This window comes from Tigriopus californicus, chromosome 7 (genome assembly GCF_007210705.1).
Source record: "Tigriopus californicus strain San Diego chromosome 7, Tcal_SD_v2.1, whole genome shotgun sequence".
Taxonomy (NCBI): domain Eukaryota; kingdom Metazoa; phylum Arthropoda; class Copepoda; order Harpacticoida; family Harpacticidae; genus Tigriopus; species Tigriopus californicus.
The window spans coordinates 835953-842094 of NC_081446.1; the positions used below are offsets into that span (position 1 = coordinate 835953).

The window sequence follows — 6142 nt, forward strand, 5'->3', positions numbered from 1 at the left end:
ATCTGTGACTACAAGATCATCTAAACGCTCAGCTTGACTAACCATGTCAATCTCAACAGACTCATCTTCAGAGCAATGAGCTGTTGCTTCCGAACTCAGTGGGGCTGAAAACACACTAGAGAACTGATCTCCATGCATGTTAGCCATAGTCTCTACATTGCTAATGGCTGCCCCATCAACCTCAAAAGGCCCAACAGAGTTTCTTCAGATATTTCTTTCATTGACATGAATAAGGGAGGAAATGTGAGGTCTTGAGCTAGCTTCTTCATAGTGGTTTGCTTCCGAGATTCAGCCAGTTGCTTGATGCTAACTAGGACTTTAACGATTTTTATAAAAATACTACAATTCTGGACTAGTCAATCTAGAAAATGAACATATTCAGGGTTTTCATTTTTTCGCCCAACCTCGGCGACGGTTTGTTCTTGAAGTTTTACACTTTGAAGATGGTAGATAGCCCCTTCTGGAAGTGAATCATCCAGTTTCTCCTCTTTCAATTGTTTCTCTGAACCAGATCCCACCATTGGGTGTCTTGGCAAATGTGACTTTAGTTGAGACAAGAACTCGGGACCCTCAGACAAAAACTCAAATTGTTAGTCCAATTCATTTAAGGTGCACCCTATACTAGGCAAATCTGCTGGGTTCAGTTTTCCTGGACAAAAGCAAATCTCTGAGCCTGCAGATTTATCAAGAATTTGCACAATAGGGGATGTCAAGTAAAGGAAATTCAAGGAAAAATGTGGTCCGTCACCCTGATTTTGGGCATTTTTGGGAGAGAGAACTAAGACAAACATCACAGTCAACTCGCACCATTTGCCCATTGAATTTTCAATAATCGAGTAATTTTGAGCGAGTTGTGTTACAAAACCCTACTAAATGAACTACTAGTGAACGCACTATCAAATTGGCTCAATACCACAATGCTAATTGCCTAGACAAGCATGTAAAATGGAACAAATGTCAAAATCCAATGCATGCACAGTGCGGTATGGCTGGGCGTGTTGTCTTTGATTTTACTCCATGGTATAACGCCAGTTGTCCATGAACACGTTTACTTGACTAGCCCTATGCGTCTTTCCTCCCAAACCTTGCATTGGCCTTGGCCCCGCTGGGTTCTCTGTAGGTTTAATGAGGCATTCATGACGATTTTGCATTTTGTTGTGGTTTTGTCAGGTCTAATCACGGGATGACTCGTCATCACGTAAGTAGGATGATCCGTCTGGTACTGACGTTCAGGCGGAACAATTTAGAGAATCCCATGCAGTGGAACTCTTCATACGCTTCCGTGACAAGATCAACATGTTCTGGGCGAATTCTGGTAAGCTTCTTTCGCCACATGGCCTTGGCCCTTGATGTAATGTTGCTTAGTACTCTACCCTCTGGAGACGGGTTCTTCCACGGCAGTTGGACGGACCAGAACTTTTCCGACTCATGATACTTTGCCGTGTCTCTGTGATGATTTTCCACTTGAGTTTCGGCTGCGTTTTTTGTGGCAGCGTCTGTTTCAGTTGGCGAGATCCCAACATTCTCCCCAGACCAAATTTCCCAAAATCGAACTGTTCAACCGCATCCTTGAACATCATTTCAATGACAAAATTCATGACATCAGTCTCAGAAAAAGCAAGCACATTAACTTGGGGTTTTATCCGAGGAATTGCCCTTCTCAACATCCTTGCATGTATTCTTTGCATCGTTTCAAGATTAACAAGTTAACAAATGAGAGTCCCCGAAACTCCCTCGTATTGAGAGTTTGAGGAGTCTTCTGTAGCATATTCCAAGCTAGAATGATTTACTCTAAAATGATTAGTATACAAAGATTTTGTTTCAGACAGTGTATTTTCGGTATTACACATAGCTTTGACAAACCGTTTTGGTATCACATTTTGGGGCAAATTGCTCTAATGTTTCTTTGTAGTTTTTTTGTCCCTCTTGGCGAATTTCTCATTTTTGGTAGACCCTTTGTTGATTTGATTCTCGATATTTTGCAGTTTGTTGGTCAATGTCTTGGCCCACTTGGCAACAGACGGATCCATGGGCACAGGCATACGCAATCTTTTGTTTCCTATCCCAGGGTTGCCTGCCCGGGATCAATCTTGAATGTGTCCAAGTGGCTGTGTCCTGAATTTGTTGGACGGGCACATTCGAATGTGGTGCTTCTTCTGACAGACACGGCAGATCATTTGACAATGATGCTCAGGCGTATATGCCTGAATACACCGATGGCAAAGAAATTTTGCCCAACACATTTGACTCCATTGCTGGAGAGACATAGCTAATCCCTTGGGCATGTGTTCAACCGATGACTTTGGCCGAATAAAATGGAACCCTGACGTGCATGGAGAGGTTGACGGACGGCAATCGCAAAATTTGAGGCTGATGACACAGACTCCTCGTGAGGGAGTTCAGAGGCAATTGTGGGTGGACACTCTGACCGTTTGAAGTTTCAGCCAAGCCTGGAACTGATCATGACACTCGACCATTCATTCCTTCCATTCTGGCAGGGAATCACCAGCCTTTAACGCACCTTCCCACTTCAAGCGATACTCTTGCTTCTAGGCCATCTTGTAACCTTTCCATTAGGCCTGGGCCTCTAACGACATTGAGGTCACGAAAATTCTCATTAGGGCAAAGTCGCACCTGTCAACTTAGGCCCTCTCGAAAACGCCCCTCATGTTGCGCAACACATTGAAAGCGTGGCCTATGGCCTCTGCATGCTCTGGCTGAGAAACGTGAGGAGCAACGGCACTAGCAATGTAAGAGCCGGCCAACTCAATCGGATCTTCAAATTTTTCCAGAAGGTCATGCAGAGCAGCGTCGTAAGAGTTGACCAACTCGCAAGAATATTTAGACACCGTGACGTGGGCCAGGCCCACTAAACTGTCCTTCAGCTTCTGGAACAACGTTAAAGAATTGTAGCCACAAATAGTCTTCATTTCATTCACAAGGTTCACCCAGGGATGAATTTCAATTCGAAAAGTTCTGCAGTACACTCTGCTTGTGGAGATCACCACCAAATCGTTTGCCGATAAGCTTGGTCGCATCGAATTGGACCATGGTCATGGCGTTCTGACTTGCAGTCGCATCAAATTGCTCCTTTGGCTCCTTCAAAGTGGGCCTCATGAACCGCTAATAATCGAGAAGGGCCGCCAAGTGGGAAAACTTGTCAGCTAGATCCGAAAACGTCTCAGTGAGCGGGTCTGGGGACGGCTTGAGCGACGACTGGGTGAAGTCTTGGAAACAGCAATTAGCAAATCCAGGCAATTAGATCAGACCCCTCCTTATTCTGCAGGACTAGGATAACGCGACGAAAGCTATCCAAGGTTCTTTGACACAGGGCGACCTCATCCTTGAACCTCTTTTCGGCCACATGTCTGACCGGAATTGAATTTGCTGCCTCTTGCAGCTTGAGAGCCAATATCCCCTTGATTTGGTCGGCCGAGGCGAACGGGTTTTCTTGATGAATCGCATCCTGCCATAACGACCCAACGATCTCCAACTCCGCCTGGCTCGCGCACAACTCGTTCGTCATCTCAACTTGGTTGAAATTGAACACAGCCTCTTGGCCTAACTCCACTTCTTCAGTGGCGAGTGGGTCGAAGAATTGAGGGGCCGAACGCTCCTCGTTGGGGTCTAACGTCGGGTCCTGGTCGAATTGGCCATAATTGGAACACAATCTGGAAATGATCTATTGGAAAGATAAGCTTTCAGAAGAGACAAATTTCGAATCCAAGCTGAGATTCCAAGTAAATGTTGAAAAGAGCCGCCGGTCTGAGGACAGAGGTCGCCCCTTGTGTCGGGTTCCCCAGGAGGACGTTATGATACATCTAAAAGCCAAAGCCCTTCTTACGCTCGGGTGAACACGTTAATTGAGTCGTCAGTAACCGGGGATGGAATCGGATTCAACTTAGAATATTATAAAAGTGGCGGTTGAATGTGTAGCTGGGACAACACATTTTCAGTTATCAGCACTACTAGATTTGGGAGCTGCCCAATTGCTTCCAAGCCTGCCAGTTGTGTTCTCCAGTCCTCAAATACAATCCTTACTGCCGGGGCATTCCACGTCAAGTGGGTACACTTTTTGACGAAATCACGGCAAGTCACCTCCGATTTTGCTAATTTTTGGCACAGTGGTTTGTTGACATTGAAAAACGTCACACAACAAATTTCAGGTGCCTAGGCCAACCAGGATATATTCTAGGGCCATGTCCATTTTGGGCCAAACCACTTGGCCATCGGTGTTTGAACAGCCATAACTCCGGTTGTAGTTATGCAATTGAGATGATATTTATATCAAAATACTCCTGGGACAATGGCCTTTCGATATACATTGGTTTAAACTAATGTACCAATTGAAATTCGGCGTGTAATGGCCTGATTTGTCCCTTGACCTTTGACTTTTCCAAAAGCATAGTCCGGATTTTCTCAATTTTTGGCGTGTTAATAGTTCTATGTATGTTCTGTATGTTACATAAACAAAAATGGGATCTCCATGGGTTTAGATTTGGCAAAGACTTTTGTGAGCGTAGGTCATCTATTTTCACATCTTGGAGGCGCTATCACGCAACCTTTTGGAGTGATGAAGCCCTGAAACTGGCGATAAAATCGCCAGCTATCGGATAAGCCGGTTTTCTTGTTCTAGTAGCGAATCTACTTTAACCTAGGCATTGACCGCGTGAAATTTCATTACATTCTGAGACAAAGTGCCAATGGTGCACCCACTTGACGTGGAATGCCACTGCCGCGAATGGCACAACACATGAAAACCTTGGCAAATTTGACTTTGGAGGCCCTGTGGCCACCATTTCTGCCGTCGTTTCTCCTGATCTTGTTGGGTTAGCATTGTTAGGCAGAAAAGACCTCCATTGGAATTTTCCACCACTTCATCATTGCAATTCTCCAATACACTTGGTAGCAATCCAACTCTTGGCCAACCTCACCCCTCAACCTGGTTCTGGAACCGAATTTATTGACAAAGAAACAATAAAAAGCAACTTGCTTCATACTTCAAAGAAGAAGGAAACCATCCCTGATCCAACTATATGTAGGGGCTAGAGACTAAAGTCTAGTAGGGCCGACACAATGCCAACAATTCGGTGCTTTGAGGATTGACGTGGTGGGGCTGATCCCAGACTCATCAAACTGTTGAGATTGTCAGGGGACTTGATAATATCGTCATTGGGTGACGCTGCTGGAGCTATGAAGGGAATTCCAATGAAAATTGAAATAGATTTTAATAAACACGTTAAACCTTGCCATGTCACCACAGCCAGAGTTGTACCCCTTCATTTCAATCAACCTGCAACTGCTCTTTGTCTGGAACTTAAGGCATCCAACATGATGGTCAGGTGTGATGTACCAACTGATTGGTGCTACCCGGCACATTTTGTCCCCAAACCCAATGGCAAAGGTCGTCTTGTGATTGATTACAGACAACTTAATAAGGCAACAAAAAGAACTGTGCATCCTTTCTCATCTGTATCTGACTTGATGCGAGAAATCCTCCCGGAATCTAAAAAGTTCGCCAAACTTGAAGCAGTGCATGGCTATTACCGAATACCATTGGATAGGGAAAGTTCTCACCTTTGTGTAATGCAAGAGGCCTGTGCTGCAAAGATAGGCTGGGAAGACAGCGTCCCAACAGATCTAAAAGAGAGATGGATTCGGTGGTTGAAAATCTTGCTGAATTTGAGTAAGATTCAAATACCAAGGTCGTTTAACCCATTTGGCTTTGTGGCAAATATAATTATAAATATTAGGGAGCTCACCCACCCTAAGGATTGGCGGCTCGTGGATACTGAAGATAACCCGGTTGATGATGCTTCCAGGGGTCTTAGTCTTACAAATCTGGACCGGAATCATTTGCTGGCTGAAAGGTCCTAATTTTCTGTGTGACTCAGCTTGTCATTGGCGAGAGGAAGCAAGATCAATTTCAAGTTGACGATGAATACCCTGAAGTGAAGAAAATTAAGGTCGTCCGAAAAACAAGAGCCGAGAGAGAAGACTTCATCCAAGGATTGGTGTATCATTGTTTGTCATGGCCGAAGCTAAAAAGACTCATCGCTGTCTGGCCTCAGTACATCAACTGCCTCAAGGAAAAAAGGCACCCCAATACAGCTTTCACCAATGAGTGGGTCGAGATCTTGGA

The 6142-nt window shown here is 44.8% G+C and overlaps 1 long non-coding RNA gene across 1 annotated transcript in view; it reads right to left on the reverse strand.

The window, feature by feature from the left end:
• Positions 1 to 1829: 1829 nt before the first annotated feature.
• LOC131884264 (uncharacterized) overlaps positions 1830 to 6142 on the reverse strand; it is a 7753-nt gene continuing 3440 nt past the window's right edge. Inside the window, exons 3-5 of the long non-coding RNA XR_009373703.1 lie at positions 5767 to 6136; positions 5578 to 5640; positions 1830 to 3682 (exon numbers count right to left, since the gene is read on the reverse strand). This is a non-coding gene — a long non-coding RNA (uncharacterized LOC131884264). The remainder of the gene's footprint in view (positions 3683 to 5577; positions 5641 to 5766; positions 6137 to 6142) is intronic.